The following is a 15,150-nucleotide window of genomic DNA, read 5'->3' on the forward strand; positions in this document are numbered from 1 at the left end:
TAAGGCCTACGGAGAGCGTGCAAAACAAGATGTATAGATTGTCGTCGGAGACGCAAACGCGCAGATCGAGAGAGAAAACTTCTTCCGTCCTGTTATTAGAACGAAAAGCCTTCATTCCGTCACCAATGACAATGGTCTGCGGCTTGTGACCTTCGCCGCTGCTAGGGGGATGACAATCAGCAGCACCTACTTCGCACGCAAGCATATCCGCAAACACACCTGGCAACACCCGAGTGGTGACACTTGCTCCCAGATAGACCACGTGCTGATCGACGGTCGACGTTTCTCGGACGTTATGGATTCTTCGAGGGCCAAACATCGACTCAGATCATTATCTTGAAACTTTGTGGATGTAAAGGCTTTACAAAAAAAAAACCCAGAAAATTTTACTTCACTAACATTTGGAAAGGGCTGAAGTTTGTTTTTAAAAATCCATATAGGGTAGGGAACATATTCTAAGCAGCTTTAGGAGCCGCCTGTGTATTGAGACGTAATACTTGAAGTCTGTAAGGTAAATTACAAACATCTCTCTTTTTTTTCTGTCAGCACTTGTTTTCAGATTCGAAAACCGATTTGGCAAATAGCGCCTGAGTTGCTGCAACTTTTTTCGTTTTCGTTTTTCAAAGATTTTTCTGTGTTGCAACGGAATTTTATGTATTCGTAAGACGGCTAGTTAACCAGAGTTTTATTTCTCACCATTTAAATTGTCGATATTGATCAAAGTTCAGGAGATTGAAGCCCGTTTATTTCGACTGATAAAAAAGGCGCCACTGCTAAGCCGTTCTTCACCCTATTTGAATTATGACAAGAGATAGAGAAAAGTTTGCAAGGCAGTGTCTGAGCTTTTATAGAAAAATATTGAAAAAATTGAGTTGGAAACAATACACTGGAAAAATACTAGGAGGTTGTATCCAAGACACGGCCGCATACCTGACGTAGATTACGCTCACTTCCCGACAAACAATTTGGTTGATTTATGGTTTGAAAGCTGCTATCTAACGTATTACGGCTGAAATTAAACTTAATAAACCGTTATATAACACAATTGTTTGTAAAGTTGGTATTAAAAATGCATTGTTAAAAGTGGTTCGACTAAAGTCTACTATTATCATAAAATCTACTACAGTGACGTGTCGATTATATCACGGTTCTTGTCTATCACTCTATGATTTATCACTCAAAGTATTTCGATTTTGTCACGTTTTATTCACGTTATGAAAAATATTATGAATATACGAGTAAAATCATCCAGTGGTGAGATCTAGCCTTTCTAATACGAACTTTATCATTTGTTGAGTAGTATTGCACAGTCAATTCTTAGAGAAAACATACAAATTGATAATTTCTTTTGAACTCATATTGTCAACAGATTTCCAGGCAATCGATGCTTTCAAAGAAGAGTTCTTCACTTATATAATGGACTATAATTGAATGGCGATCAAATTTACAATTGTGACAAATCTGGCTAGTATTTCAAAATAACGCTCCGAGAAACATTAACTCATTTGCGGGAGAAAAACACTCCGGGAAACAAAATTGCTAAGAATAGGATCACTTTCAAGCAATTCTCGGAACTATCTGGAACTTTGAGGCATCACTACCTGAAATCCGATAGAGTCAAAGGTCAAAATATTCCTATACTTTTCATTAGCACTCTCAGGAGCATATTCATAGACAAAGAGTGAAAGAGATGATTGCCTAACATTGCACCGTGTACATTTCGAAAGTGTTTAAAACTGTTACTCGATTTACCAATAATAAAGGGTGATTTTTTTGCTATTTGGTTTTTCGTGTATTCAGATTTGATAGTTCACGCCAGAATTCTGACAGTTGTCAAAGTCTAATATACTCAGTTTGGTTTGCCATTTCACCATGAACAGACTTACGCCTGAACAATGCTTACAAATAATCGAATTTTTGGGCCTTAGAACAACTTGCCGAAAATCCACTTTTTTACCAAAAAAATGTGTTCAGTAACGAAGCTCATTTCTGGTTAAATGGGTATGTTAATAAGCAAAAACGCCGCATTTGGATCGAAGAGCAACCAGAGGCAATACAAGAATCGCCAATGCACCCAGAAAAATGCACGGTTTGGTGCGGTTTACACGCTGGAGGCATCATTGGTCCGTACTTCTTCAAAGATGATGAACATCGCAACGTTACGGTCAATGGCGCTCGCTATCGCGCGATGATTTCTGCTTTTTCTGCCGGAAATGGAAGAGCTGGGTCTTGTTGACATGTGGTTTCAGCAAGACGGAGCAACGTGCCACACATCGCGCGAATCAATGGACATATTGCGGAATGAGTTCGGTAAGCAATTCATCTCACGAAATGGACCGGTGAATTGGCCGCCTAGATCATGCGATTTAACACCGCTGGATTATTTTTTGTTGGGCTACGTCTCTCGTCTATGCAGATAAGCCAACAACAATTCCAGCCTTGGAAGACAACATTACACGCGTTATTCGCGAGATACCAGCCGAAATGCTCGAAAAAGTGACCCAAAATTAGACTTTTCGTATGGATCATTTAAAACGTAGCCGTGGCCTACATTTGAATGAAATTATCTTTAAAAAGTAAATGGCATAAACCAATTTATCGGCTCAAATAAAGATTTCATACAGTTTTTTAATTTTTATTAGTTTTTTTTTAAGTAAAACCAAATTCTTAAAAAATCACCCTTTATTTATTGTAGAAAATATTTTCCAGAATCCCGGCATTTAAATATAAAATTCCTGAGAATCGGGAATCCCGAGAAATCCCTTCCCGGGGCGCCACTCTATGCCGGAAATACAAAAAGAATGAGCTTGTCACACACAACTTTCTGACAGTCAAATTGTCAAAGATAATTCTATGGAAAGCGTGGAAACAGATACAGGCAGTGGTTATTTTGAATATATTAACCTGTTGAAAGTTGCCGAACAAAGCCCCCATAAATCTGCAAAAAAAATATAAGCAGGATCCTTGTATGGACTGAACGGAACAATTTAGATTCAGCTTATATGTGGTAGGTGTGCGAACAGACCGAACCAAGCACCATTTTTTAACAAAATTGAGTTATGAATACCAATGGATGGGAAAATTAATCATTTAGAGTAAGGTCGCTTTTTACGCGGTTTGCTTTTCTCCATTACTCAATAACGGTACAAGATATCGACCTCATTTCAATCACCTTTTTCTGTTTTAGGCCACGATTGATCATATATCAGTTTTCAAAAATATTCACAATTTTTGGTGTAAATACTCAAAATTTCAAATATTGAATTTTGGTCTATAGATTGGCCACTATCATATTCAAACGAGCTTTTAACGTTTTAGGACAGTTTGCAGCTCAAAAAAGTCGATTTTTACGCGGGCCTATACAAATTTGGAACGCATCCCCCGCGTAAAAAACGACCTTAGTGTAACTTTTATAGCCTTTATTTTCTAGCAGTGATGAACAGCGGTGCGTTAAAAAAAAGTTGAAGGATGTTGTGACGGAAAAGACTAATGCCACAGGAGCAATAAAATATGGGTGCCTTGCCGATGATTTCAGTTTTGTTAAATTCATTATAAATTTCAGAAACGTTTTACGGTTGCGACTCTAAGAAACATAAATACAAAAATATACATTGGAAGAATGTCAAAATGTTTTCCTTTTTAAAACATCCCAATCAATACGTGCGAACATCTAAACTAATTCCTTAAATCTAGGAGAACTGCTCCATTATTCATCTCATTAAACCGATATTCACGAAGAATGCACAAGTTTTTACGAAATCATTGAGCATGAGCATGAGCATGAGCATGATTGACCGCCCGCGGTTGCTACTCCGTTATTGCCAGATCAGCTGTAATTACACAAAGAACCAACAGATGATGTTTGGGACCAACATGCATCCTCAATGTGTAAAAACAGGTGACCTAAATCTTTATATTAGGCAATACCAGCGCCGGCCGCATCCGAATGCAGGTCAAAGAAGGAGTTTGTATAGGAATATGTTGACGTGATACTCGCTTTATTGGAAGCCGAGAACACCTCTGCACTTCCACGAGAAATCACTGGGATGTTGGATAAAGGGGAAGGTATACAGCAGGGTTCGTTTTGGTAAATGATGCGCTAATGTTGGGTTCTTCAGAACAAGTGCCGCGTCTACAAGTTTATTACATCCGCCACTATATTCATAATGTGATTCGAACTTATTTAGTTTGACAATGTAACACCGCAACAATAAAACGTACGCGAGGATACAGGATTTTTGACTAAACCGAGACAACTTAAAATTATCGTATATCTCCTCGTAAGGTGATGCTCTTTATACCTAAAACAATTGCGCGTTGTTGATCCATCTGAAGATAATACGACCTTATGGAAGGTACCGACGCGGGGGTTGAAATGATATTTATCGACTCAACGAAATCTACTTCGATTTCCGATGTAATAATTTAGATGCAACGCGCGAGCAGTCTCCGACTTAACGTTGATGAAGATAAGAAAGATATGATGAAATATCTGGGTTCACTTCGCGAAATCACCACACGCCGGAAGTCCATATATCAGCAAAACTCGCCCGGGCTGAATAGGCGTTTACACCGAAGCGTTACGAACAACCGCTTGAATCCCCCACGCCGACACATACGCGCAGGAACTCGGCGTTTACGTCGATTATCTCTTAACAATGTACGCCTAATACGCCTAATAAATATGAAAATTGGCAATGTTCCATGCATCCAAAGCCTCAACAATTTAATAAAAGCAAATATACATATAAGCCAGAATATATTTTTAAATTTATTGACAAAGTGCCGAACTAGTCATAAATATAACAAATTATGTAAAACAACTGGTCAAAAGCTAGAACAATCAAAAAATCAAAGCATATGATTCCTGAGAAGCACATACTCCAAACTCCACAAACCACACTAACACTTTGTGGACAAAAATAAAACTTGTTACTGAAACCCTGCGGAAAAAAAATACCGCGCACACAATTTCAACGATGAAATCAAAATCTCTCTGTATCTGTTTTCTCACATAAAGTAAAACTAGAAACAAGCATCAAAATATCATTTTACAATACAGACAAGACAAAACGTATACTTAGCTTTCAGTTGCCAGAGAAAGTTTCTGAAGCCAAAAAAAAACTGATTCCAAATTGGGCTCAGGATCGCCGGACACCGTTTCTGAAGTCCAGAATTGTCTTAAATTTAGTTCAGAATAGCTGCAAAACGTTTCTGAAGTCCAAAACGTTACCGAAGGCCAAAAATGCCAAACAATAGCGATCTCAAGCCAAGCTCAGAACCGCCGAATAATGTTTCTGAAGGCCAGGAAGGAAAATGATCCCTAATTCGAAGTCCAGAAACGCCGAAAATTGTTTCAGAAGGCCAAAAAGGCCAGAACAAAAAGCGATCCACAAATTTTTACGAAATCATTGAACAAATAAACTAAATATGCTCACGTGCTCTTATAGAATCGTGCAGCATTGTATATGTCGAGCTTCGTAGCCGCTAGGTTATAGAGTCCGCTTTGACAAGCGAATGGTGATAGGTTCGAATCTTAGTAGAACCAAACCATTCGTTCGCAAAAAGGACTTTAAGTATGGGTTTATTCTCAGGCTCTTCCACACAAAATCTTCTCTCCAGATTTAATAACCTCTCGTCTAAAGCTTCGATAATATCATAGACTATAGCACGTTATATGCTTTTAGAGTAATAGCTTGCAGGAGGATATGATAGAATCGATAAGGAAGAAAGTTGGTTACTAAATCTGAATAAGAAGACAAAAAGTACTATAACTTCCCTCCAGACTTAATAACCACTGATCTAAAGCTTCGATAATATCATAGACTATAGCACGTTATATGCTTTTAGAGTGATAGCCTGCAGGAGGATATGATAAGGTCGATAAGGAAGGTAGTAGGTTACTAAGTCTGAAGGAGAAGACAAAAAGCACTATAACACGGAGCAGGTTACTTCTTAATAAGTAGCACTGAAAAAATGGTAAAAAACAGAAATGTGCAAACAGCAAAAACGTCCGGACAATGCCACAATAGATCAAACAACTACTGGTCGCAGTGGGGTTCACACAAAAAAAAATTGTATATTTAGTAAAATTAGCTAGATTTATCCTGAATTTTTTATCTCTCGTAGTTCTGGATCGTTATCTAGAACCAATTCTGATTAGTTAACGCTCCTAAATGTTAGGTTCAATTCCTAACCAAGTCCAGATAATTTTCGGGTTGGAAACGTTCTGGATGAGCCTTGGATCAATGTTATTGAAGAATCGTTTTTTTTTTTCATGTATTTTCAAATTATTGGAATTCTTTTGAAGGGTTACTATGTCTGTATTAATAACCAGTCCGTTATTAGTTTATCAACTGGTTACATTGTATGACTCTATATAATATCTTACTTAGATAAATCGACCAGCTCAAACCGATGTAGGGGTATGAGGTGGGACCATCATCATCATCATCATCACCAAAACAAACCATTTTTCACTACGCTTCCATATCCATCTCAAAACTTCAATCACTGCTCTATTATTCATCTCACGACGCCCCCACATTCATCACACTGTCAATCATGAATGAATCACATTATCATGAATGAAAGTAACCGCAGCCCGTCGTAGTAGGTTACCTAGATATCTGCTGTAGTTGTTTACGTGCAAAATTGGTAACCTAGGTAACCACTGCAGTGCTCTCGATTTATGTCAATTATGTCGGATTCGTACTAACAGAAACTGATTTGGCAACTCTCGACTTTCTTCAACGCAGTGAAAATAGATGAAAATACATACAGTTGAAATTGAGGAATTGTAGAAATTCATCTCATGTATTTCAAGCAGGTTTTAGGAAGTTTGAAGTGAGCATCTCAAAGATTAAAATATTCTTAGTGTAGTGAGTGATTTTGTTTAGTGATTAGAATAAAAAGTGGCCCGCTAGTGATGAACTTTGGCTGGCTGCTGAACGAGTCCCGTTGTAGCCGTATAGAACAATGGGCGGATTTCGTTTTCTGAGGTAGGTGATTGAATCAAATGAGTTTTCGCGTGCAGATGCCCGACTATAATATCAAATTTAGTGAGTTTTTGAGGGTTATACTTTATGAGGAATCTAAAGTGAACTAAGAAGAATCCATTCCACGGATTAGCAGATTGGCTTAAGGAAAAATATGCGTTTTTACCTGTTTTCAATTGTGTTTTCATGTTGTATGAGATGAATATATGGGCTGAGATGAATAATGGAGCAGTTCCCCTATATACCGAAAACTTTAATCTGTCAAGAATACACTAAAGTCGCTTTTTACGCGGGGGATACGTGCCGCGTAAAAAAAACCGCGTAAACTCCGCAATCCACGTAAAAAAACCGCGTAAATTCCGGAATCCGCGTAAAAAACACGCGTAAATTCCGGAATCCGCGTAAAAAAAACCCGCGTAAAAAGCGACCTTAGTGTCATCCCTTCTCTCTCTATCCGATTAACAGTGAATTCGCTTGCCCACCCTATGCGGCGACGTGTGTTTGAGTCTTGTACGCATATATTCTCACCAAAACCAACGGTGTTTTATCCAATGTCCTTTATGAACGTCATTGGTCTTTCCCAACGCTTCATTCGCTTCGTTAGATTCGCTCGTTTCGTTCTGCTGTAAGGCGAATTGCTGGTGAGTAACTTTTTCTCGGGTAGCCGAATGTAGTAACTCAGTGAGATACGATAGCAGGAGAAGAAGTAAAGAGTAGAATACACCCAAACAGTTCATTGAGCACTGTTATTCGCACTAGATGATGCGATATCCGGCAGCCATAGTACCAAGTCACTAGTGAGCAGCGACGATGATGAATTTTGATGAGTTCTATTCTTTTTGCATCCAGAAACGTTCGCAGTAGGAATGAATAAACTCATTCAAAAAAAATTATCGCGTACTGCATATTTATAATTATAGATATTGTATGGCTTATAGGTAGGTATTTACGATGTTAATTATTTACTATTTGAAGTATCGTTAATTCAAGAATTGCGTTGATTGTTGCTATTGATATTAAACTCGCGGGTACTTTATAGTACTTACAGGGTGACAAAAAAGTCCGGTCACACAGGAAAATCTCAATATTTCAAAGAATAAGAAGAAAATCTGAATCTGGCTTTCATAGCTTTATTCAGTAACTCATAAAGATACTCCACTTTACATCACCTTTCTCTGATCGAACCAGCTTCAGACTGCTCCATCGGCATCGGTGCCTTGTCCTCGGTGCCTTCGGTCTCTACGTACCGATTCATGGTCCGGTACACGAATTTCCGGTTGATTCCGAGCGGTTTTAGGTGTTTGAATATGTGTCCGGGTAACATAACAGCTGCTCTTAACACTGCCATGGCTCACAACTCAATGTAAACAAACTGCACAGAAACGAAACTCTGCCACTTTGGGCAGTAAAGTTACCCCTTTCATTTGACATATAGATGGCACCAGAGAGATGCAACGTGTAGGCTACAGGCGACCCCGAACAAAAATGTGACCGGACTTTTTTGTTTTCATCAACTGCTTCAATTGAGAGCAAGTGATTGTCCCTAAAAGGACGGTTGAGTTAATTTTCTACAAAGGTGGTCAAGGATGGAAAAAATCGTGTCGCATAACAATCATTCGGGTATCATTTCTGAACTTGCTGTTCATAAGCTTTCAATCCCAGCAAACCATCGCTATTAAAAGTTACACATTCTCACGCATGCAAGAGACAACTCATAGCAAAGAAATATATGGTAGCTTTCTTTGATGATTTTGTTTCAGTATTGCCTGCTTTAGGTGGAGCGAGCAACATATAGCGAGTGTTTCACGAAAGAATCGTAAACGATTGCACTCAAGCGATCGCAACGATCCTTTCAAATATTGATTGCTTGCAGGCGTAATCCGGCTACTCCACGTCGTGCTTTCATCGTGATATACCGCGATGTTCTTAGTGATGTCAAATATCACATGCTAATGCACCATGCTATCATTTCCGTAAGCATTGATGATACCAACTTGCTTCGGTAAGCAAACAGTTGAACGCAATCTAAAGTTCATTTGGATTCAAAATTTTGTATCACTGGCGATAATATCTCAAAGGTTATCGCGATACCGTTGAATGCAAGTGAACTTGGATACAAAAATTTGTATGCGAGTGGAAATGATTGAACGATACCTGATGAATCAAAGAACTCATTTGCATGAAATATTGCTAGTGAGTGAAAATTTCCATGCTTGAAGGTGGTGATCAATCGAAAGGTAGAACAGCTTGGATATCCGAAAGAACATCGACCTGGGCAGTAAGTGACACCGGTTAGAAGCTTGTTCAGTTTCTCTTCATTGGGAATTGCCACTTTCTGGAAGATTCTCGTTCTATTATCTCTCGCAGCGTTCCCCGCCATTTCTAACACTTCCGCGGCAAGGTACATTGCAACCGCCAGGTACTTCTGTACTGCATAATTTAGGGGTACTGGCCGTGACGTTAGTAGCCTTAGGACTGGCTGTGCGTCTTCTCCTACGTTTATCACCCACGTGGTCCGATGTCGACCGGCTAGCTCTCTCACACGGTTGTGTTATCGGGTTCGATTCCCGATAAGGTCGAGGATCTTTTTGAGCTGAAAATTTTCTCGACTCAGCATTGGGGCATGGTGTACTTATCCTACAACATGCAAAATGTGCCAAAAACAATAGCGATAACGAGTTCTCTCAACTAATCTAGTTGTCTAGTTGATTGAGACCACTATTAGCCCTACAGGCTAGCGTGCGATATTGTGGGTGGTAGGAACGTAATTACGAGAACCACGAAGAGTAAATGTGAAAATAAATGTGAATGCGCGAACGTCACTGGCCGAATGAGAGATGATGTGATTAAATAAATCCGCGCGATTGTCTTAAATACCCACGGGGAGCACTATCGCCATCAGCAGGCGGGGCCGCAGATGTGGTATAATGGCAGAATGAAAAAAAAAGTTGGACTGCGCTGCGCATTGTTTTTAGGTATAAAGACGAAAGTTGCGCGTGAAGCACATTAGTTTTTCGTCGACTAATCAACCGTACAGCGTTAAGATGGCACCAAAACCACAAGCGAGCTACGGATAAGCAAAAGAGAAGCCAAGGTCAGACTCCTATACTTTTGCTACTACCAAGAGAGCTAACAAAGTATGCTGGATCCGAAGCTAAAACTATTACGAAATAAGCTAGCTCAGAGTGAATTGTTTTGATCCTCCTGCCAAGTACAACCTCAAATGTGCATATCAAATTGAGATTACATAAGATGCAATATTAAATTTGATTTGTGTCATATAAAATTGTAAAATGCATCATTCCTCAAAGTCGTATAGAATGCAATTTAAAGTTTCAAATGAGGCCATCTAAGATAGCCTGCGAAGTTATTCAAAAAAATTCTTTTTACAATGCACGTATATGGCCTCCAGATTTGTACACATAGGCGCATTTCATGCATCTTATATGGTCATTTTTTACCGAATATAGGTTCACTTAACAGAGTTGAGCGCGAGTTATCGTTTGTTGGGAAATAACAATTGGCTTTTCTCAAAGCTACAAACATGTTTTAACCAATTATGAAATACGCAACTCAACATTTATTTCAATCTATTAAAAAGTGACGCCAAAATTGCTTTTCGCTAAATGGGATCATATTTCAACCATCGAGCTAGTTTGAATTTTGTTTGAAATTTTCTTTCTAATTGCTGTTGAGTCGTTTTATATGTGTAATACAAATTAAACCGCCAGATTGGCACCCTATTAAAGTAATACGTACTCTACGTCAATAGAAGGATCTATGTCCAAGTGCACACGTGAAAACTCGATATCGCGAAATAATTTAAATAATTTAAATCCGGTATTCTCAGTTCAATCGATATTTCACCAAAAGATGAATTTGATTGTTTCAGCCAATCGATGTCAAGTGACTGGCATTGCATACCAATGCTCTATGCTTGAAATTATTTCGTCAATCTTTTTATATTTGCATTAGGAAAACGAGATATTCTTATGGAAAATGAATAGAAACATTGAACCTTGAAACTTTTATTCAATTTTCGTCACGTAATAAGGAAATGTGAGGTAATAATTATCATGAAAATCATCCATGTTTCAGTTGTTCAGCGGTACTTTGATCGCTTCATTTATTTCAGCTGTATGAAAGCTAAAAGCATTTAAAATCTTCCCCTTCCAAACGATACATGCTTATATTAGTTTTTACAGAATGTACCCCAGTACATTCCTGCGTCGAAAAATCTATGCAATCCATTAATGATTTTTATTGTTGTATTTTCCTGTTTTTCTATTTTCATTTCACACGAAAAAAATACCAAAAACAAGATATACTGATGTAGATTGTTGTGTTAAGAATTCAATAATCTAACGCAACAAAAACAAAAATGATAGTGAAGTTTTGTATTCCATACAAAAAGCTCGATTGTAAGTTGCATTTTCTTAGATTCCACAACTTGAAATCAACAGAAGCCAAATTAGCAGTTTTGGCCTACAGATCAAATAGAAGCAAAAGCTGTCAGAGACATTTTCTGCTTTTTTTGTGATTGTAAAATTATTTACAATGACGGAAAAACATTACTTTGTGTCGTAACTCGATGTAACGTAATTTGTTTTTTTTTTTTTCGTTACATTACTTCGAATTGAGTTATATCGAAGAAAAAAAAAATATAATTCTCTCATATCATTTAGAAATCTTTTAAATTAATTCAACTATTAATGTTTTTTTCTGATTTTGCGTTTTTCATTACAAGCTATAATTTATTTTTTCGCAATCTCTTGGATGGAAGCATTCGTGTGTCAATTAAAAAAAAGACAAAAACAGATTAGGCTAGAGGTAAGAGTTGCGTTGTATCGATGTTTCGTTATATCGAGGTATCACTAAAAGTTTCATCTAAGATTACAATAATGTATTGCTGAGCCAATATAGTTTATACAAATTTTGTTTTTTTGCAAATATAAACAGATATTAATTATTATGTTAATTATTACATTTAGAAAGCGAACTAGTGCCAATTCAATAAAGGTGCTTCGTAACCAAACTAATTAAATTATTTGATTAGTTTAGTTTTGAATTATTAGTTTTGAATTATTATTTTTAGAAATTAATTTCTACCTTCAACTTGTTCAGGAAGAAAAAAAACATTAGGTAGAAACAAAACCAGTGTTGAGAACTGAATATTTATTCATCAATGATCAACCTGATTGTTTGGGTAGCTGACATCCAAGCATACGAATCAAATAAATGGCTATTTATCTAAAGAAAATTAGAAATGCAGCGCCATGAAACGGTAGGTTTAATTCTGTAAAAATATCAAAAATTTTCACGGCTCTGACCAAAATTCCTTCGAAATGTTTCTAACTATTCACGCAGAAAAAAACAATTTCTATAGCTCCAAGTTCAAGCAAGTTGAATAATCAAATATAAAATCCAACAATAACCATTATTGGTAAGACGAAACAGAAACGAAATTTCAGGGAGAAACAAAAAATAAATCCTAGTTACAGAAAAAGAGCACAGCCCAAACTATTAGTCGTTTCATTCTTCACCTTCTTGGAATCAACTCAATTTGATTTCGTTTTTTTTTTAATTGAATACTTGTTTTTGAAATCTATAGTTCGAGATTTAAAAAAAATTAAATGGGCCTTCATTGTCATGAAATAGAATTATAAGAAGCAACTAGAATGATTCCGGTTACAGAATATATATCTATTTTTAAATTAAAAGTGTTTTTTGATGGTTTTGAAACACATTATAAACTATTGCTGTTAAGAACCCGAAAACTAATAATGAACCTGCTGCAATCCCAACAATAATTGTAAATTTATGATCCTTTTCGGGAAAACCTGCGATTTCCTACCGTATAGGAGTTCTCCGGATCGTAAAGTTTCCCAGCAAATGTTTTTTATTATAAAATAACAAAATGGTTTTGTTCCTCCAGATTTCAATAATGTTACTGCTAAGCAGATCATGAAATCGAGGTTTGAGGTAACTTTGTACACAATATTGCTTGGTAATTACTGTTAAAAGCAAGTTATGAGATAGGTTTGTACGTTTACATCACCCAATAAAAAAATTCATCACAAAAATGATTTGAATGACATAATAGCAGCATTTTACCAAAACTGGGATAGCATATAAAATAAGCCAGTAGCAGTCATTGTTAAGAAATAACTTCCGTTGAAAAATTAAAACAAATATTTTTGGAACATGTTTAAATTGTTTAAATTTCAATTAAGACCAACTCTCTTTTAGGATTTGTCATTTTGTCTTATTCTGATATACACATGGTAGTTATGGTCCACCTGACGTCATTTATGAACAATATTTAATATCATTTCAAAATCAATCAAATAAAAACATTTGATGCAATCCCTCTAAAATTTAATTTTTATCGAACAATAAATATTTACATAGACTTGCTACAGAGCTTTAAGATTCAATTTGATATTCAATTACATAGAATGGCTTTTTAATCATAAAATCTTAGGAACGTTAAAACCTGTGCTTTGAGATGACATTCATATTTATCTGACTATTTTGACAATTGGTTCACAATATTTTGAAGTTCATCTGATAATTCAACAGTTAAAAAAAAGTTAAAAGTTGAGAAGGCACGTTTACAATACCTTTCTTTCGTTTCTCTGTAGATGTATTGAGTAGCAATTTGCAGATGTGTAACACTTTTTTTTCACTCTTGTTAATTTATTCACGGTATAATATTTGTTCTCGGCTTTCAAACAGATTTTTCAAAATGGTACACCTTAAATTGCCGTCATCAGTACAAAAATAAACTGTTGAAATTGTTTCGAACAACTCATACGGTGCTATGAACTGCGTTGACTGCTCAACTGCTATTTCATTCCACTAATTATTACACTTCACGTATCTTTCGCAGCATGAGAGAACTCAGTTTCTGTTCCAGCACCTTTCCACGCCTTGGCAAGTGTTATTTTCAAAAAAATTAATTCGATTGCAAAATATTTCACTTTTCACAATATTTGGACACCGCTGGTACCGCGAAAGAGGCGAAATTTACCTTTGCCAACCCTCCCACAAGAAGTCGACACCCACTGCGCGCTTTCTTTCTCCGTTGGCTCCTGGCAGCTTCGGTACAGATGACGCGTTTCGAGGCAAACACTGCGCGCCAAGGGGCGTTTCTAAATCTTTCGCCACGTTGTAGGACAACTTGAACGCACGTGAGAACAGTTTCTTGCTTTTCCGCGGAGGGATTTGTGCGCTCCCTTACAACACTGATTGAAGGAAATATATACCTTTTCACACGGTCCCGGCTTGAATCGACCCTCTCTCGTAAATCACTCACATATGTCTGGAGATCAGACGGATCCCGACCCTGGCAGGCCAGCTACTTAGCTTCTGACCAGGTTTGCCAGAAATAAATAATGACAGAGATCTGGCACCGTTACGGTGGATTTTCACACTGTACGAATCACGCGTACGCACACCTTTGCGTGATGATTTTCGAATGCCGGCAAAATTCTCCCAACACCTGAATAAAAATGAAAAGTGAAAATCCGACGATCGTTCACAAAACCACGTCTAGAACGAACGGCGCGTAAAATACGACTGACTCGTGGAAAACTGCGTTCGGTCTCATGCTACCCGCGACGGCAGTTACGAAAGGAAAATTAGCCGCCCAAGAAAGGCGGCTAAATAAACATTTCCTCTCAGAATTTCACACACTTGCGAAGCCGGCAAGAGCAACAGAGAGATTTAAACGGTACGTTTGACATATTTGCCTATTGTTGCTAAAATTTTCCCCTATTATTGTTGCTAGTAGAGTTCGCTTCGGCCGAACAGAGGATTGATACAGCATGGGAAACTGGGGAGGGCGGTTTGTTGATGCGCACAACTGGATGCGCTCGTGCCGTGACCGATTGGTGGAAGCCGCTGGCCGCCAGGAAAAGCGTGTGATAATGGGAAGGGAAAACAAACAGGTCCTAGTGCCGAGCGTTCCTACGGCGGCAGTAGTGACGACGGCGGCAGTAGTGACGACGGCGGCGACCGCCGAGGACATTGTTTGACGAGAGCAAACCAGGTGGGAGAGTGAATGATTGGAATGTGGCTACTTATGGTAGCGAGTGGATAGTGGGCACAGGAGTTTGAATTAAGAACGGTATTATGTCAGGTTTTGTTT

The 15,150-nt window shown here is 37.8% G+C and overlaps 1 protein-coding gene across 1 annotated transcript in view; it reads right to left on the reverse strand.

The window, feature by feature from the left end:
- LOC129722064 (uncharacterized) overlaps nucleotides 1–14,569 on the reverse strand; it is a 217,907-nt gene extending 203,338 nt beyond the window's left edge. Inside the window, exon 1 of the mRNA XM_055675287.1 lies at nucleotides 13,622–14,569. The gene's annotated coding sequence lies outside the window, so the exon portion shown is untranslated. The remainder of the gene's footprint in view (nucleotides 1–13,621) is intronic.
- Between the last annotated feature and the right edge of the window lie 581 nt (nucleotides 14,570–15,150).

This window comes from Wyeomyia smithii, chromosome 2, assembly GCF_029784165.1.
Source record: "Wyeomyia smithii strain HCP4-BCI-WySm-NY-G18 chromosome 2, ASM2978416v1, whole genome shotgun sequence".
Taxonomy (NCBI): domain Eukaryota; kingdom Metazoa; phylum Arthropoda; class Insecta; order Diptera; family Culicidae; genus Wyeomyia; species Wyeomyia smithii.